This window comes from Lichenostomus cassidix, chromosome 7 (genome assembly GCF_008360975.1).
Source record: "Lichenostomus cassidix isolate B80296 chromosome 7, HeHo_3.0, whole genome shotgun sequence".
NCBI lineage: Eukaryota > Metazoa > Chordata > Aves > Passeriformes > Meliphagidae > Lichenostomus > Lichenostomus cassidix.
This window is the reverse complement of record NC_139488.1, coordinates 19722151-19741940: the sequence shown is the minus strand read 5'-3', so window position 1 is coordinate 19741940 and position 19790 is coordinate 19722151. Positions and strand designations below refer to the sequence as shown.

Here is a 19790-nt window from a genome sequence, read left to right as displayed (position 1 = left end):
GTGATGAGGATGAAAAATTTACATGTTCAAATCTCAATCCATTGTCTTAAAATGGGGAGAGTAAAAAGACAGCATAAATCACTAATCCAATTGTGCTACAACAGCTGCCCAGATACAGCAACTGTGAAATCTGTGCTAGCAACCTGATTAAGTTGTTTTTTAACCACTGTGTCATCTAACTTAGCTCTATGTGCAGTATGACAGTATCTGGATTCAGTGGCTGCTTTAAGAGATTTTAGCTCGTGGTGATGAAGCCTGATGAGAGTTCCTGCACAAATGCAGCGTTTGCAGCCTCTCCAGTGGTGCTGGCTTGGGGCTGGCTTGTGCACTTGGCACAGGAGAGATGTGAGACCTACAGAGATTTACCAAAGGCTATAAATTTCTGAAGGGGACAATTACCACTATCACAAATGCAACAGTTTTCCCATGTCAGGATCTATAAAACTGCAGGACAGCTGAACAGAGGATATTTCAGGAACAAATGATGGCACAGTCTTATTTTTAAAAAGGACGTAGTTTAATTTTATGTGATGGTGCCTGCATTTTAATGCATAGCATAATAAAGCCTGAACCCTTTGGCTGAGGTCAGCCTCTCTACTAGTGTCTTCTTTTAGGAGTAGTTAAGCATCTAAAGGAAAAATTCTTCTCCTCCCATAAATACTTTCCAGTGGTTAAATTCAAGAGCTTTTAATCAGAAATCACAATATGTGAGAACTTGAAAGATTTCTGTAACCATACATTCCCTCATAGCACTTTTTTTCCCTACAAATTAGAAATACAGGATAAAAAGATAAAAAGGGATGTGTCCCATGTTGCAATTGCTGTAAAATTTATGTTGTAGTACTTGGGATTTGTGTTATAAGTTGTGGCCTGTGGTTTCCTTTCTGAGAGTTTTGCTCAGATGCCAGTATTAGCTAAAAATAAATAAATATTTACTGGGGATGGCAAAATCCACTATCTAGAGAGCAAAATTAATTTGTAGGTTTTTTACTTCTGATGGTGTAAGCTATAAAAATGTGTGGCTTGTCCATTTCAGGGCTGGAAGACAGTTTAAAAATACAAAGTAATTCCACTGGAGAAGGTATGTATTATGTAAAGAATAAGCACTTGGATAGTATCTATACCCTTTTGTCTGTTAAGACACAGATTTTGTTGATAGTATGATGTAGTGTTTGAAATGTGACACAGGGAATTCAGAGACTTGCATTCTATCCTCTAGAGTTTCCTTCCTTTGGGAATTTGAAGAATTCATTAAATAAAATCTGACCAGAGGAGATTAAAGCCCTCTTTCAGCAAGGTGCTTAAGCTGGATTCACGCTTAATCAGAATAATTGTACTGGGGCCATTGTTTTTTAATATTTATTCTCACTGAAATGGAGCCTTAAAAAATCAACCATCTAAAATGGCAGCAAGAATAATTAGTTAAGGATGCTGATGAACAATTTCCAAAAAGCATACTATTCAAAATATTTTAAGAATCTATTTATTTCTACCTCTATTTCTTCATCACTATCCCTATTATCCCTTTGATTGTTTGGAAAGCATTATAATTCAGTGGTCTGGTTTAGTACTTAAGTAAATCCTAGACACATTCTTGTTATTTCTAATCCATCAAGAGTACCCAACAGTTCCTTTATTTTCTTTATACCAGTCTAATGAGGTCAGAAAGGTCAGAAGAAACTAGCAAGAAGGGTCAGAGTGGCTTATGCAAGGATCCTTTTCTGTAGGCTGATATTCAGCATGCTGGGAATGGGTCTGGCCATAGTATTTGCATTCTGCAGCAAAATAATGACATGAGCAATTTGACAAGTAGGCTTCATTATCCTTTCCCACAAAATGTATTTCCACAACTAGAGCAATTAGTAGGGATTATCTTTAAGAGGAGAAATAAATGGCTTTTAACTGCTTCATGTGTACTAAAATACTGCTGGATGCTTTAAATTTTTCCCATCTGGAGAATTTGTCTTTTAAATTCAAGTGACAGGATATTACCCTGTATCAGAAGAAACAGTACTTTCCCATCCACGAGCTGATCTAATTTAGAATCCTGAAGTTCATATCAGGCTTAAATTTCCAGACTTGCCACTATAATTTTCCTTTCCCCACCCCTACTTTCTTATTGATGAAAGTGCAAATATTTTCTTCCTCCAATTGTTTTGACTTGTTCAATGAATCAGGTTTTCTCTAATTGGTGGTCTTGAAGCAAACCTTTTACTTTTAACCACTTTTAAGGCACAATTGTGGGATAAGTAACAATATTATGTTTGATTAGTTTGTTTTTTTTTATTTGTATTTTGTTTTATTTCAAATGGAGATGCTGGGTATGGAGTAGTTAAACTGCTTGAAGTTTTGCAAAAGTGCTCAATACAAATGGATTTCATGAATCCAATACATTATGCAAACTGATTTCACATCTCTACTGCTAGTCCAATGCTAGCAGTTCAGTAGGTTCTTCTTTTTACAATCCAAAGAAAGGTTTTGAAATACAATAATTAGTTAAAGTATTAATAACACCTATATAGTGAAAATAACATTAGTGTAGCAATTAATAAATGCTTGGCATCCTATTTGTTACCAGTTTTTGTTCCTACTGCTGAATGGTATGCAGTATGGCCATGGCTTGAGAGTCCTCTTTGGTTACCCACTGTCTAGTAAAAAATTCCTCTAAATTTTTTTGACATTTCATATGTGGGCCTCTCGACTTTTGGGTTTGTTTTCTGAAGATTGGACATTGTCTGTTGACTGGGTGTTGGACAGAGACCATAGTGTTAGATATCACTGGAAGAATCACCTTGTTTCCATGGCTTGGAACAAAACACTGGATGTGCAGACAGGCAGAAGTTTTCAGTTCTGGTTTAGGCTGTGTTTGACTCAGTTGTCAGCTTATTTAATATTTAGGGTTTTGGCATTCCCCACCCCTGCTGATAGTAGTCTGAGGTCACCGGTATATTTTCACCAAATTCTCTGGTTTTCTGTAGCAGAGTGAAACCTTTCAAATCTTCCACTTTTTGCACAGTGGACTTTGTGACTTTTGCCCCTGCATTTGCTGGGGGTTAGGATGCAAGGGAATTCCTTTTTATTGCTTTTTTAATGGATAGAGTTATGTTCCTAGCATATATTGGCCATCAGTGCCACAGTATGGTATTTCTGGTATTCTTATACAATTAATTTTTCTCTGTCATTCATTTACTTTAGGACCCATGTGCCTTATTTTCAGCACATATACATTAGATAAAAATATATTTCCTAGATCTCAAAATAAACATTTTGGCCTCATCTTCCACAGTCCATCTTTAAGAGTTTACTATATTTCATCTTCTGAAATGTTGGCTTGCCTGTGCTTTTTTCCATTCTTGGTTCTTTTTCTCCTTCTAATTGCTACTCAGTTTATTTTTGAAAAGTCACTTTGTTCCTTCCATATCTTACAACTTTCTATACAGTTGTATTTTTAGTGGCCTTTTCATTCCCATCTGTACTTTTTCTGGTTAATCTAAAAAAATTAAAAAAGAAAAGCTCATGTATAATGTCTATGCTAACAACATATGTGTCCCTCTCAGATTTTTACTGTAAGATTGTTTTCCAGTAAGCAGTTTGTCTCTCCTCCAAGTCAGTTGACTGAACTCAGCTGTGAAGGAAAAAAAATCCTATGCAAGCTTTGTAGCAATTTCCATCTCAAGATCACAAAATCCTGGCCTTAAAAAATGCATTCTTGCTGTGTTCTCTTGTATATTTCAATATTGCTTTAAAAGTGATGTTACTTTGACCGGCTGATGCACCTATTTGTATCCCCATTAGCATCACTTTTTACAGTCAAAATGTGCATTCTTTGCCTCTTGAAATAGAGTCAAGTTTTTGGTCTTTTCCTCTGCATTCACCAGTCAGGGTTCACTAATATTGGTAACTTAAAGTTTTCAACTTACCTACTGTTTCAAACGTTTTGCAGCAGTTCCTGCAAATGTATTTAATTGTTTTTTAGAATGTTTTTTCAAACTTGCCTTTGTCATTATGTGTTTAAAATTTTCAGTTTCTGTGTAAAAATAACTGTTACCAGAAAAGTGGTAGCTCTTTGTTTTCTCTGCAGCGCTAGGTCTTTGAATCCATCTTTGCTTCCTGCTCGACATTTAACATACTTAGCTTCTAAGATTTTATATCAGGTTATATATAGCTTTTAAGGCTGTAAATGCTGTCATTATTGTGGTATAATAATTTAAGGCATCAAGCAAGATTTGTGGGGAAATTAGCATTTTTTAATTAGATTAACTTCAACAGCTAGAAAAGTAGGCAGGCTTTTGTGTCTCTGACCCCTTTCTCATGTCCTCAAAGGGTTTGGTTTTCTTCCTCATCTCAGCTTGTCTACTTCAAGATACTGCTGTTCTCTGCAAACTGCCTATGTCATTGCTTGACACACTGAATGTCACGACAAGGCTGGCAGTTGTTGATCTGGGTCTGTCTGTGATTATGATCATAAAGCAATTTTTCAGTTGTTTGCAATTTTGCAACTACAGAAAAGAATAAGAAGATCAGCACAGAGCATGTACCAATTTGCTGTTGTAAGTATGTAGCAAGCTAAATGTGACAGCTTTTCAGGAATTCTCACAGTGCTGGAGATAATAAGAAAACTGCAGGATACACGCTGCACAGTTATGAACTCATTGCCATTGTAAATGACACGGAATATGTTTGCTGAATGTAAATGGGCCACTCCTGTCTCTCAATCCAAGACATCCAGGGCAGTGAGAATGTCTTTTGCTCTGAAGAAGTAGAACAGTTGGCACTGGCAAATGCTTATACTTCTTGAAATCTTAAATGGCTGAAGTCTGCATTTGCAATCCTGTATCCCAGAGCCTATGTAAGTAGACACAGGGCAGGAGAGCAATTCCAGGCAGGCAGCTAGAACAGTGCTAGTGTCACTGAAATCTGCCCACTCAAAAGATGGAAAGAGAGAGCCAACTCTTGACTTCCTGCTCTTCAGGCACAAAACTGGTTTGTTCCCCTATGAGCTTGGAGCTGTTGATGTGGTAAAAGTCTGTTAACAGCAAATGACAGCTGGTGCTGTCAGCTTGCACCTTTGCTGTGACCTGGAAGGTCGAAACAGACACACTGACTACACTATTTCTAAATATCTGACAAGGCTAGTATTATCTCAACTTAATATAGCAGAAATAAACATGGTCTTCATGTTCCTAAAAGGAAAAATATTGTGATGGAAACAACATTACCCTCAGTGCTTAAAGATCTCAGGCCAAAAGAATAAATCCCTTTGAGAAATCACAATCATTGCACGGATGCCAAAAACCACACTGAGTTGGTAATTGCTTCTTTTCTGCAACACAGGAAACTGTCAGATGATGCAACTTTGTATCAGGTGATATCAGCAGTACCTGCAGTTTTGTCTGTGCCACAAATTGGTGATCATTATTCAAAGTATTTGAATGTAATCCTGGGTGAAATTCTAATTTATTTTTAAAGATGTTCACTAGAAAATATGTTGAATAATGATTTTAAAAGGAAAAAGAAAATTCCTCCCCCGCAAAAGCACCAACACAAGAGGCTGCAGTCTTTAGGGACTGTAGCCTGACATCCTCAACCCTTGGCTATTGTACTGCTGTCAGGGTGATAAGTGTGTCTGCTTAACATTGCGAGTAAAAAAATCTAACTGAAATGTTAAGTTCTGCACCTGGTAGGTTTCAAGCAGTTTAATTAAAAAAAAATCATGGTGGCTTCTGAAATGCTGAAATCTTGAAAGATATTTGAGCTATAAAAATGCTCTAATTAAAGTCTTTATTTAGTTCTGATCCCTTTTAGGTAGAACTCTTAGATAAAACAGTCACTCGATAACTATTTCTACAAAAAAACTTCCTTGCCCACAGTGTAGTAGCCACTCAGGGCATGTGGCTACTAGGCTTAACCCTTTAGGCTCTTGGAAAGTTAGATCAAACCCACAGTGTTTTGAACTTTGTCTTTGAACACCAGCTGAAAACAGTGCAATCAAATTATAAATAAGTCCATTTTGATCTCTGAAGTTATACCAGAGCATCCTGGAACTGCCCACTGATTTTCTAATATGAATGTGGTTATTTAAATACTGCTATCCATCTTCTTCCTATATGAGAGAAGTGACAGTGTTCCTTAGAAAGCATATTTCTGAATTGCGCTGGCTTAGTTTCATAGAATAGAATTATAGACTTGGGTTGGAAGGGACCTTAAAGATCAGCTGATTCAAACTCCTGCCATGCACAGAGATGCCACCCACTTAGAACAGATTGCTCAAAGCCCCATCCAACCTGACCTTGAAAACTTCCAGGGAGGGGACATCCACAGCTTCTGGGGGCAGCCTGTTCCAGTGCCTAACTACCTCTGACTAGAGAATTTCTTCTTAATGGCTAAATCACCCCTGTTCTAGTTTAAAACAGTTCCCCCATGCCCTATCACTATCTGTCCATGTAAAAAGGGACCCTCCATCTTTTTTACAAGCCCCTTTTAAGTACTGGAAAGCCACAATGAGATCTTCTGGAAGTCATCTCTTCTCCAGGCTGAACGGCCCCAACTCTCTCAGCCTGTTCTCACAGGAGATGTTCTCCAGCCCTCTGATGATCTCTGTGGCTCTCCTCAGGACCTGCTCTAACATATCTGTGTCTCTCTTGTGCTGAGGACCCCAGAGCTGGACTCAGTTCCACAGATGGGCTGTCCTGACAGTAGAGTGGCAGAATCACCTGCTTTGACCTGCTGGCCACTTCTTCTGGTGCACTTGACTTCCTGGGCTGTGAGTGCACACTGCTGGATCATGTACTTTCTGAAGCCTTCAAATGTTACAATGACATAGTAAAAAGTTTGCTGTAGAAGTACAGCAGTTCAGCCTTTAACTGGATGGAAACTGCACATATATGCTAGGAAAATTATTTTGGGTGCTAAAATATATGAAAAGATTTTTCATTTGATTTCTTTAACACTGATTTTAGGGCTAATTAAATCATTACTATGGGGTTTTTTTGGTTAGGAGAAGGGGACTCACCTGCAAAAAACTTTAACTTTATTAATGTAGGCTATTGTCATGGAACACTGGTGAGGGCAGGGAGGAATGGTGTTGTGTTCTGCTGGTAGAGAAGACTCAGCATAAGCAATAAAATTCCCATTGCTGTGCTGATGTTACAACTGATGCTGGTAGACAAACAAAGAAGTAAATAAAAATAATTTTCAAGCTCTGCTGGATACACATAAGGGCAAGAAATCAATGCTGGCCAAATGGAAATGGACAGAATTATTAAAGAAGGATCAGTTTCTCTGCTTTAAAGGTTATTTGAAACAGTGAAAAGCTACCTTACAATCTAGATTTCAGTGTTCTTTCAAGCTTTAAATGATTGTGTTGTGTGTAGGATGTACAAAGGTGGGAAGAAGTGTTGTAGCAGATTCACTTCCTGTAGAATGAGATCCCAAACTGATGTTTAGCAATTCAAGGCAGGCACCTTATTTTAGAATTTAGATATCTTGTCTATTGGACTGAAAATCCACTATGTATTTTATTCTAAGTAGTATGTTGAAAATGTTTTTTGCTTTAAGTTGGAATGCTTCATAAGCTAACTGCTATAAAATGTGAAAACCTATTTACATTGCTGCTTAGATATGTCTGTGTGTCTGGTATATTTTTACATTTATCTCTGCTCAAATTAAAATACTTGTGTTTATGGTAGATGGGAGCAAATTTGAAGATTTTAAATATAAAAAAATCATTTTTCCATGGAAGATGAAAACTAAAGAGCTTGTCTGCTTACTGGGGAAGTTGAGAAAACAAGGAATGAGGTAATGTTGCTGGTTTATCAATAGTGGTGCATTAGGAAGTTCTGCTGATGACAAGTCCAGTAAGGAAAAATGGTCTGCTTCCTTTTGTCTGGATCTTTTTCCTGTTTCAACTGCATTTACTCCATAGACTTCTTTTTGGTTTACTATGGTACATAAGGGGGAACTAGAAGAACCAAACAGTTGGAGAGAGAAAATACTAGTTATCATGCTTACTTCAAATATCTCGTAATTTTATTTAATTTTAAACTTCTGGTCAACAGCCAAGTTAAATTTGTAAGTTGGAAAATAATAGTATGAAAAAAGGAGAGCTTAGTGACCAAGCAAGGCAAAGGGATGGAGTAAGGAGTATGTCAGTTAATTATAAACCAAAAGGCACCTTTGTTTCTTCTGTTTATGTCTTATAATTTCTAACCACACCAGGCATAGCTCTGTGTAGCTCTGAATTACTCCTTAGCATGGAACATGTTGCAATGTCTGAGGTGTCATGGCAACTGGATGGAGAAAAGCTGGCTTATGAAGCCATACAAGACAGCACAGGGAAGCTCTCTTCAAGCATCTGCCTTCTTCTACATCATGTTTGTTTGTTTGTTTTTGTCAAGAGAATGACCATTTTGCTCTTTCAAACAGAACTTACTTTGTTTTATTTGAAAGAATCCATGCTGTTCTGGCATTTTGAAAGATAGCTGTATCAAGCATTATGTTATTAATTATTTGCTTTGATTATTCACATCATCTAACGCAATAGCATTCAAGAGATTCTTTTGTTACTTGGCTATACACCTCTCAGTACATTAGTTTGCCTGCCCAAGTTAATAATTCTTTGATTTTGGTAGTTAACTATCAGTTTTGAGAAATGTTGTGAAAGGAGAAAGAAACTTTGTATGTTTACTGCAGAAGAGTATTTTTGTTTGCATACAGTAGCTCTTCTAATGCATAATATTTTTCAGCATTCTTTTGTGGAAGGAAGTGTGCTCTCCTCTGGCACATCAGCCTGAAAGAGGTTAATTTTATCTTGGAAAAACGTAGTTTATGTAAGATGTAGCAAGAATGTATCGTTAAAAATTAGTTTATTTTCACAACCTGTTGTATTAAAAATAATTGGGAAGGGGTATGCTGTGCTATACCCCACGGTATGTGTAAAGCGAATTCACTCTTACTCTGCACCAGCTTTTTATCCCGTGATTTAAGAAGTTGCCTCTGTTCAAGCAGATATTAAGAGTCAGGAAAAAAGCAAACTATAGATGGTGTCCTTCAAATTGACATGGCAGGGTAAGGGTGCCAGAAGCAGGAGTGAAGGCACTGGCAGCCTTATACTGACATGCCAGGAGTCACTGTATGAAGTTTGGTGATGGGATTCCTAGAGTGCCAGAAATCAGAACAGCTTCTCACAGGCCTGCCCCTCAGTTATAAGCTGCTTTCTCCATCTGTCTGTTGATCTGCAGATATCACTTTCAAATAGATTTTTTCTGTTTCCATTCATTTCACTGACTAGACACTTGCTTCAAAACATGGTTGTGTTTCTTCATTGAGAATGCCATTTATGAATGAGTAATATTTTCGTATTTGTGCAGTTCAGGGACCCAAAGTATGTCATTTTTCCTGTCATGGGAGGCTACAGGAATGTATCAAGCCCCAGGATTTGGAACTGAATAGTTAATGTGAAACTGCTTTAAGATAGTTCAGCTGTGGCTGTGATGTGTCTAGAGGAAGAAAGACATTTGAAGCCAGGGTGAGGAAATATATTTGATTAAATTATATTTGTTCTGGAAAGAAATATGTAGAATTTATACTTAAGATTATCCTACCCCAGTGTTACTGATGGTAACTTTAGATTAATTAATATTACACAATTTTCTCTTAGGTGTGCATTTTTAACTCTGTAGAACTTCTGTAATGGGAGAGTTCTATGGGAAGTTCGTAGCTATGCCTCATCCTGAATTCCATTTAGAGGAGTTTGCATGGGCAAGGTTTATAGATCTTACCAAAGAAGTGATGACAAATCATCTATTTCCAAACCTGAAAGCCAGTGCTGAGGCATTTGAGCTGCTGCTGCTGTAGCTCATAAATTGCAAACCATGGCATACAAACCAAGCTGTTTGTAAGAGCTGGAGTAGAGCATGCATGGGCCACTGAACACATTTTATAAATCCTGGACTTCAAATCTTTTTTGTCACTAAAAGACTGGAAAAGAGTTTCAGCAAAACCCTCTGTTTACTCAACTGGTGTGGAAGTTACTACTTTTCTGATGGACTTGCAGAAACCAGACCTGCTGCATTTTATTGCAAGGTACTTGATTCCAACCTTCAGAATGACAAGGCATTGAGTGCAAGTTGCTCCTTTTTTGTTTCATGAAACTGAACAGTGCTCTTCCCATAATTGTTTTGATTCATATGTGATTCATCCAACTGTGATACAGGATACTGAATAGATTAACTTCAATACCCAACAAAACAGTGTAGTGGTGTAAGGTGGAAATGATTTGAAGTTTAAATCATGGGCTTAGTCTGATTTGTGATATATGGCTGGTTTTGGGTTGTTGTGGGTCTTTCAGGTTTTTGTTTGGGGTTTCTTTTTTGTTTTCAAATTCTGTCCAAGATATATATTTCAATGCATGTAACCCTTAAAAAAGTACTCAAGTCTAAATGCATGTAGAGTAAAATAAACCAGGATTTATAAAATTATTCTGTATTAATGATGGCAATTATTCAGAGTCCAAATTTCTTTAGCAAGTTCACTTTTGCTGTAGCTTCTGTGAAATGGGAAAGCATAAGAATGTTCCTATTCATCACTTTTCTTACAAAGGAGATGTGGGATCTGACACTTTACCCTTATTTACACATGGTCAGCAGAGTCTTGATTCTGTTTCCATTTGGATTCACACAGAACCTTTTATTAGAGAAAAGAGAGACCTTGCTTACCTCAACTCCCATGGGAGACCCTGGGTGGAAGAGATGGCTAAGCATTTGCATTCTGCCACTGTTGTTTCAAGGAGAGGTAAATTTGGATTCTCTTGAAGAAATCCTGGTTGTTACAGGAGGAGTATCAGGAAGTACTGTCTCATTTGAACGTCTTCCTACTGTGGAGTGACAAGGGAGGCCTAGGTTCTGGCTCCTGTGAATCTCATGGGTGATCTATAATGCCTTTTGTGGTAGAAAAAATGCACTTCCTCAATGGTATGCTTGGGCAGAAATTCAGCAATGTGGCTCAACAAAGACTTCCTTCCATTTAGTAACCCTGTAAGAAGAGAGGATGGGATGGGGTGGAATGGAATATAATTTAGATACCTAAAAATGACAAGTTATAATTAGGAAATTCAAAATTTCACTATGGAGGATTGAAGCTTCCCTCCCTGCCCCCACCAACCTTGAAGAAGTGATTAACCGAGAGTGCCTCTCAGCATGGAGACTGCTTGCTGCTATTGTCTCCTGCAGAAACAACATTTCGATGCTAACTGGTTTAACTGTATCATGTCCTTGACCATATTTTCCTCTAACCACCTTTCAGGATTTGAGAACTGTTCCATAGTGTATATAACAACACACAGAAAAATGTGACAATAATACTCAAACGTCTGTCAAACATTTGGGTTTTCTTTTTTCCCCTAGTGCCACTGCAGCAAAAATGCCTGCCTTTTGTTTATGTCTTCCTTCACTAGCATCGTGACATCATCGGTGATATCGCCAGGGGAAAAAAATATGCATAGCTGTAGCTAAACCAGCTGTTCGTTAGCAACCCATCTAGTCTGCTTTCATTTCTGCTCATTAATGTACACACAGTAGTGCTTCCTGCCTAAGAGATGTGGAAGGTTCTCAGCCACAAAACATCTGCTTGCTCCATGTCTTTGGGTAGATGAAAATGGTGGCACTTCAAAATACACTCATTCTTGAGCATGGAATTTTCTTTAAACTGAAAGGAATGTGAGAGCCTAGAAGATATTCATTACTGGATTTAGTTGTGGGTAATTCTGAATTCTTTACTAACCATCTGGTATAATTCAGTGTAATTGTAGGGACTGCATATGAACTGTTACAAAACCCTAATAATACAAACTGAGCAAGATGCCAAGAACAATAAAGAAATGAGTTTTGTCATTGATTTGCATGACGACACGGTAAGGCGAATGAATCTGTTCGTCATGCTTGTCCCTTCTTCCATGCAAATCAGCAGCTAAACTTCCACTGACTTTGATAGGACCAGAATAATGCCAACCATGAGCTACAAGCTGTCATTTATTCTAATGAGAGAGATCGTAAAAAGAATAAGGAGGTATTTCATTTGTGGAATGTTAATGAGAAAACAGTTTCTTCTGCTATCGTATGTTATCAAAATGCTCTGAATTATTCTAGAGATAATTGACTGTTTTGTAAAATAGCTGCATCTTTGCAATGTTAATATTATGGATAATTGCGTGTTCAGCACAAGTTTTCAGGGTGGAAGAGATATGTTCATTTATCATCACTAGCTGTTTGTGGAAAGCTTTAAATTAGAATATTCACAGAATTCGCTCTGCAGTAAGAATTAAGCTATCTCCAAATATTCTAGCATGGAACCCTGATACTGATAATGCATCAGTGAAAAAAAAGATTAATATTTACCTTTTTCTGTAAGGGCTTTTGTAACTTGAATGTAAATATTCACTTGTTCTGGTATGAAATACTCAGAATAGGTAGATATTAAGTTTTTAACTGTTATATGTTATTTAGATTTATAATTTTGTTTAAAATAAACAACAAACCCCAACCAACCAAACACGTGCACACACACACAAAAACAAACCCCAGAGTATCACCAACTATTACCGAGAAGAGATTAGACTTCATTGTATTACATAATTTGTCATTTCCATTTGAGAGCAATCCCTGCTCAAATGGCCAATTCTTATTCACCTGAGTAGTCTCACTGAAGCCAGCAAAACTCATTTTACGATCAAAGATTACAGGATAATGCCCTTGACTGATGATACAAATTTAAATCAAGGGGCTGCTTTTTAGGTACAGTTTTTGGTTTGGAAGCTCATCCTCCACATAAAGGATAAACACTGGCAGATTAAGTGTTGGCAAAATATTACCTCTTCAGAATATTAATTTCAGTGTGCGCTGTGTGCAGAGCGATGCAGACAATGCATGGTTTGTGCCACTCCCCGCAAGAAAAAATTACTTCTGACAAATCTCTTGAATTTTTTCTTGGACCAGTGTTACAGTGGGAGTCATAATAATAATTAAAAAAAAAAAAAGTTTAGGGGATTTCCATAACAACTGCTGTCTTAATGAGCTAAAGAAGCCTTAGAATTTGTTATTTCTTCCTCATAGTAGACCTCAGCTGATAAAAATATCCGTAGCTGGTGAAATCAGTGGCATGCCTGGCTTTCTCAGACAAAACTCCCATGTGATCACACAGGCAGCCTCAGTGAGCCCAAAGCTGCTCAGCAAGCAGTAGGTAATGAGTCTTTGTGCAGAGTGAAGCTCTTGTGGCTGAACAATAAAGCATATGGTACCAGCAATAAAACACAGTGCTGGGAAATTTAAGAAGATTCTGCTGGAAGTGGGAAGACAGTGAATATGTCAAACGTTATAAAATGATGATCAATCTGGTTTGGTTCCTAATTAATAAAAACAGTGCATGGATTGGAAAAACAACAATTTGAACAGGTCAGTTTTTTATAGATTCTTCACACACTTCAGTGTTTTAAATTTAACTGGGGTTTTTGCTATTTCCTTACTGTTAATAAAGCCAGGGGTTTTTTTCATTTTGTAAGGTGGGATTGGAAGGATGCACAGTAGTGTGATACCAAGCTAAATAAATTGTCTAAGTTCTGTGATCAAATTCATTGTAAAATGTTTTTATCATTATTCCTATGCAATTCAAACTTCAATTGTGCATGAAAAATGGGATAGCAAGTAAAATTAAATTTATGCTAGATGGATCATTTACCAATATCATAAAATATTTAGTAACAACAATCTATTATTCTGCTATGTATTTGAGACTAATTCTTTCTCAGTAGGAGATCTGTAGTGTTTGGGTTTGGTTAAAAATAATGTAACATTAGAGCATATCTAACAGTGCACTTACATGGGTTTTTTTCTCCACATTTTTCCTGGAAATTTTTGGAAAGCGTGTTTTGTGTTATTTTTAATGCAGTTATATACACATGGGAGTGATACATAATAACCCTCTGCATGCATTTCACTCTAATATTAATGCAAAATATGTTATTATTTTTCGAGCAACTAACTACTTATAGTAGTTCTTAGTTAATTATACATAATTATTTTATTTTTTGAAAACTGCTCCCAAAGATTTCTATGGCCTCTGTTTGTCTTACAGAGGATAAAAATGCAATTTAATTTCTCTGTGGTATCACATCATGTAGAAATTAACCATGTAAAAGTTTTGAAGAGATTTAAGGATTACAGTACTGGGTTTGGGATTTTTTTTTCTTTCTTTTCTGAGTGCTGGAGATCGTGAATTAGATATGCTGATTTTTGGGGAGTATTTCAGTAGAAGGAGATGGAGCCCTTGAAAAGCGATTGGAGAAATACAGAAACAAAACTCGAAACGTAGAGAACGGGATCTTGTTCGCTGTGTAGTTACGATTTCAATGGAGAAATGTGCTTTCTGGCTAGCAGGTCTGTTCGGTGGCCGCGCGGGGCCGGCGCTGCCGGAGCTGGAGCGATGCGCTCGGGCTGCGCGTACAGCTTGGCTTTTGTGCGTGCGGGGCTGCCTGCCCTGCGCGATTGAAGAAAGGCAGACGGGCACGGGAAGCCCGTGCTCCGGCCGCAGCGCCGGGGCGGGGAGCGGGTCTCCCTGGCAACCGCCGCGGCGGCTCTCGCCCGGTTGGCGGGGGAGCGGAGCTGCAGCCCGGTTGGCGGGGGAGCGGAGCTGCAGCCCGCCTCGGCGTGGGGCGCGGAGCTGCAGCCCGGTTGGCGGGGGAGCGGAGCTGCAGCCCGCCTCGGCGTGGGGCGCGGAGCTGCAGCCCGGTTGGCGGGGGAGCGGAGCTGCAGCCCGGTTCGACAAGCGGCGCGGAGCTGCAGCCCGGCTCGGCGGGCCCGCGGCCAGGGGCGGGGGGCGCGCCCGGCATGCCCCGCGGCGGGGGCGGGGCCGGGCCATGCAAATGAGGGGGCGGTGCGGCGTGCCGGCGCGGAGGGGCCGCGGGCAGGTAGGGCGGGCGCGGGGCGCGGGCCGGGCGGCTCCCGGTGTGCCGGGCGTTCCCCGTGTGCCGGGCGTTCCCCGTGTGCCGGGCGGCTCCCGTGTGCCGGGCCGGGGCGCTGCCCTTCCGCCGCGGCGGGCTCGGCTCAGCTCGGCTCGGCTCGGCTCGGGCCCGGGCGGCACCGCGCTGCCTCCGCTGCGGCCGGGCCGGCAGCCCGCCGCTCGCAGTCGGAAATGGGGCTCGGCTTTGGGGGCATCGTTTTCCAGTCGCAAATATTGCTGAAACCTAAGCGAACGTGCTTGGCGGTCCCTGCTTTAAGACGGTTCTCCTGTGAAAGGTAATTTTATATTAAAATACTCATACAGCTTGGCATCTCGGAACGCAGGCCTGTTCATGTTTTAGACAATAGATTAGAAAAGATACCTAAAAGTACTTTCTCATCGTCGTTATGTGCAGCTATTAATTTCTTTAACAGAGAACCGTGGTAATATCGCAGTAACGCTTGCAGTATTGCCATCAGATTGTATGAAATAACACTGAACATGTCACTATAGGCTAATTTAAATGGAGAAATACAGCGGTATACAGCCACGCAATTATCGTATAATTACTATATTTGTCTAAAATGAGTACAGTGGATTTAAAATTTAAATTTATGAGGCAGTTAGGTACTTACAGAAAGTGCATACAGATATAAAATTAACAGTGTGCAGTAAAATAACCATAGGAGCATCCCTGCAGAACAGTGTGCCTACTGTTACAATGGAATCACAACGTTGAAATACACCTGTCTTGTCCAGTTATATGGGCAGGAAACAGAAAACCAAACATTTTTCCTGTGGATCAGGCACTTCATGTTCTAAAACACTCCCAGTATTCAAGTTATTTAAGAAAGCTTAAAGAAAAAAAAAACTGAAGCAAAAAGGTGTTCTGCGTTGCTATCAAGTTATGGCAATATTAAGACACACTTTTCTTTACCCCATCTAAACTACATTGAAACTGTGGTTTATGTAAACATTTTGTGCTGCAATTTGAATGCCGGATGTTGAGTCTCTTTAAGAATTGTAAATAGAACCAAATCTTCATGTATATATCCAACATTTTGGAGGCAGAGGCATGATTTTGATCTCCCATGTTACTGAAGTTTTGTGTTCATTATCCTAGACTTAATTCTGGATCTGAGGAGCCCAAGTCTGGTGTGCAGTGTTTTGGTTTGAGGGTGTACAGTGTTGACGGTGTATCCTAATTTTTTGGTCTTACTTGTTCATCAGAAAGGGGAATTTGCATTTATTGTGAAACATCTTTGCTTTGTACAGATGCAGTCATTGACTAAATTAAGTTCAAGTTCAATATTAATTAAAGATGTGTAAGCCATGGTTTAGAGTACACAATAGCAAATGTTTGGAAATTAATTCCAAAGCTTAAATATTTTCCCTAAGATAGCAACAGATGATTGTGTCATCTAAAACTAGTACTTGCTCTTAAAGTGTACTTCTAGTAACACCCTTGGAGTTTAGAGCTGTTTTCCCTTTGAGCAAGCAGGTGGAAGGTCAGGCTGAAGTGAGGCAGCTGTAATCTATTGCAAGATTGGTAAAGATGTCTTGAAGATAAATTCACATGTAGTCTGTCGGTATCTCTTCTTGTCCTTGCTCTGAACCAGTAGTGATGCTGAGAAAAACTGGATTATAGATGTGCCATTTCCTCAATAAAATATCCCCAAACACCATCACATCTTTAAAATGTTGATACCATTTGAACTTTCTACCAGTGAGGTTTGATCACTGTTGCTTCATTGCTCTTTTGTAGGCTTTTTTGACCCTGGAAAAGGGATTGAATGTAGATAAAAGACAACTCATCTACAAATGTACAAAAGCAAAATATACTTACTAGGTTAAAACATCTCTGAGATAAATAGCATGTTTTTAATTTCGCCATCTCTCCACAGATACGGATACAGTATTCTAATGAAACTTGTGATAAATTGGAGATGTGAGTAATTGCTACCAAAAAAGCCCCCAAAAAACCAAACTGGAAAATTATGGCCTTTATCTTCCTTCATATTTGCATATAATTCTCTCCTACCACTCTCCTTTCTCTAGTCTAATTACCCACCCTACAAAAGAGGTTTGCATTTTCAGCACCTCTGCTTCAGTTTTCCATCACTTCATATAATTTTTCCACAATGAAATGGGAGAAATGGGAAAAGGAACAAAAGCACATATCACCATAACAATTTGATTGACAATTCGCTTAATATATGTAGGTAGACAACTTACATATTATGAAGTTAAGCATAAATGGAAGGGGAGCTGCTTGAGATTTTTAAGATTTTGCTTAAATGCAAAAATATAAGCAAGGATTCTTTGTAAAAACTAGCATCAAAATGCATTGGACAATTTTGCATTTAGGCTTTCAGATGAAAAGATACATGGCTTTTGAATAGTACTTCATAAATAATTTCATGGAATATATAACTTGAAGTCCTGATTGATTTGGGGGCTGGTTTGCATCCTGCTCTTTCGTAAGCAGTAGGGATTTGCATATTTTTTCCATTGTCTAATGTGAAGTAGGAAATGTGGTCTGCATAGTTTGGAGCCTGACCTCATCAGTCGTTCTGAGAGATACGGGCAGGAGCTACACCATCATTTACCGCTTGTAGCTTCACCGTCTCACGTAGCTCTTGGGTTTTGATGAGGAAATGCAGGCAATGATACCATTATGTAGGAGAAGGCTGCGGGGTAAATAAGCCTCTCCGGTATTTGCAGCTCTCATTAGCATGCTGCCCCTTCATTGCACTTATTTATTTAATTCTGGCAAATCATTTCTGTGCATGCCTATAAATAAGATCTGTTTTCCCTCTGTGCTGCTAGTGGGGATAGATGCGTGCGTGCAGCCCGAGCTGCTGCCGCTGTGCTGCCCGGGGCTGGCCGAGGGGCTGCTGCGGTGTCTGTGCTGCTGTGCTGCCCGGGACTGGCCAGGGGCTGCCGCGGTGTCTGTGCTGCTGTGCTGCCCGGGACTGGCCGGCTGGCTGAGGGGCTGCTGCGGTGTCTGTGCTGCTGTGCTGCCCGGGGCTGGCCGGCTGGCCGAGGGGCTAACGCGATGTCTCTGCTGCAGCACTCGGCGGCTGGGCAAGGACAGGGTGACACACCGCCCCAGGCCCTGCGCCGCCCTGCTCGGGCTCCCGGCTGGGCAGGAAGGCTTCCCTTCTGAACTCATCTCCCGGGCTGCCCGCGAGTCAGGGCTCCTGTGTGTCGCTGGGCATGTCCCACCTGAGGAGCAGCCGGCTCATCCTTCTGGGAGGGTGACATAGCCTGACATTGGGGTGGCTTCAGGAGGAACTTGGGTTTTTTGGATAGGGATATGAATTTGATGATGAGCTGCTCAGTGATGTAAAATCTGTTCTTTGTTGTTATTGAATAAAGTCTGCTTTTAATGTGTCGTGAATATGTTAGAAAGGAAGCTGGATTGCGAATGGTTTTGGTTGCACTTCCTAAGTGATAGCCATCTCTAGTAAATGCCATTTGTGTGGGGCTGATAGGGTAAACAAAAAATGCTGAAACCCACAAAATGTATTTTTTAATTGTTTTTAGTGTGGACAACAAATGATAACACTGCTTACTTCCATCATGGACTGTGACGCTGAGAAGGCTTTTCTCAAGCAAACATTTTTGTCTGTTAAATATTTTATTTTGGGGGTGGGGAGGGGAACCCCACGACTCAGGAGGGAATTCAAGTCCTCGCAGAGTTAGCATTGTTTTACTCTCTTGTCATACCACAGTCTTTATTGAGCATTCACCTTCAGAGTACCCAGAGGTTTAACTTCGTAGATTTCAGTTAAGTTGCTCAGTTGTTTACCATTATGCCATTCACTCCCACTCTTATGTCTAAACAAACATCTTTCAGCAATAAAATGGACAAGTGAAAATTTGCACAGTATTAGCCTTCTCAGCTCCTTTGGAAAAGACAGAATGATCAGAGATTTGATAAAGCAAAATACATAAAATAAATTTAAAAAACCACCTCAGGTTGAAAGTGTAAGCCACATACCTTCACAGCAGTGCTTTTCAGGGGAGTGCAGGGCAGATAATTAATTTTGTCCCAGCAGACTCCCCTGGCTGAAGTGTCAGTGAATGGTCATAAGGTGCTTACAAGTCAGACAATGAGATGGGAGTGGGCTCGCCGCTCAGCTTCTATTCATCACTGTCTCGATGACAAGAGTGCCTTGGGAATTGGATGGGTACATACTTCTTATTAGATCTGCAGCTCTTCTATTAGCTTTCTAGGGAAGTTTTCAGTTTTGAATTATAAAGTGGCTGAAAAGAATTCTTGGACATGTTTGTTAGTATAAAAGTTGCTACAGGCATAAGCTTCTGATTTTCTTTAGTATTAAAAAAGAGCTGAAGAGAGTCAACATTCAATTTTAACACAACCAGGAATGTAATTTTAGGTCAGTCTTACTGAGGTCTGTCATGTTGTGTTACCACAACAGACCCTTCCTTTGTGTGTCTTTGTGTTGATTTTACACAGGTACACATGTACAGGTGAGTAAGGACCAACTGGGTAATTTTTGCTGGCCACAAAGATGGAGTTACTGTTGGAAATTTTGCCTGCAATTGAATATGTACTTTAAAAATCCTTTTTGAGGTTTTCAGTTATGGAAATTACGGAGAAGACTACTGCCTTACAGGGAAATGCTTTAGTTTATTGATTATGCATATTTTGTCCATCTTCATAAAAAACATCTCAATCTATGATACCATGGCCACTGAATCTGGGACTTCATAACCCTAGTGTAGCTGATCTTTTTGACTAATTTCTTAAGGAAATCAGGTTTGTACAGTTA

The 19790-nt window shown here is 39.6% G+C and overlaps 1 protein-coding gene across 9 annotated transcripts in view; it reads left to right on the top strand.

Annotated features, from left to right (window-relative positions):
- Positions 1-19790, top strand: part of CSRNP3 (cysteine and serine rich nuclear protein 3) — a 97794-nt gene that overhangs the window by 43176 nt on the left and 34828 nt on the right. The window contains exon 1 of one of the 9 annotated variants that reach the window (XM_085066585.1): positions 13193-13445. The exons of 6 other annotated variants lie outside the window; for them this stretch is intronic. The gene's annotated coding sequence lies outside the window, so the exon portion shown is untranslated. Of the gene's footprint in view, positions 1-13192; positions 13446-14921; positions 14957-15083; positions 15285-19790 lie in introns of those variants that run through there. 2 more of the 9 variants (XM_085066586.1, XM_085066584.1) reach the window with 2 other exon arrangements.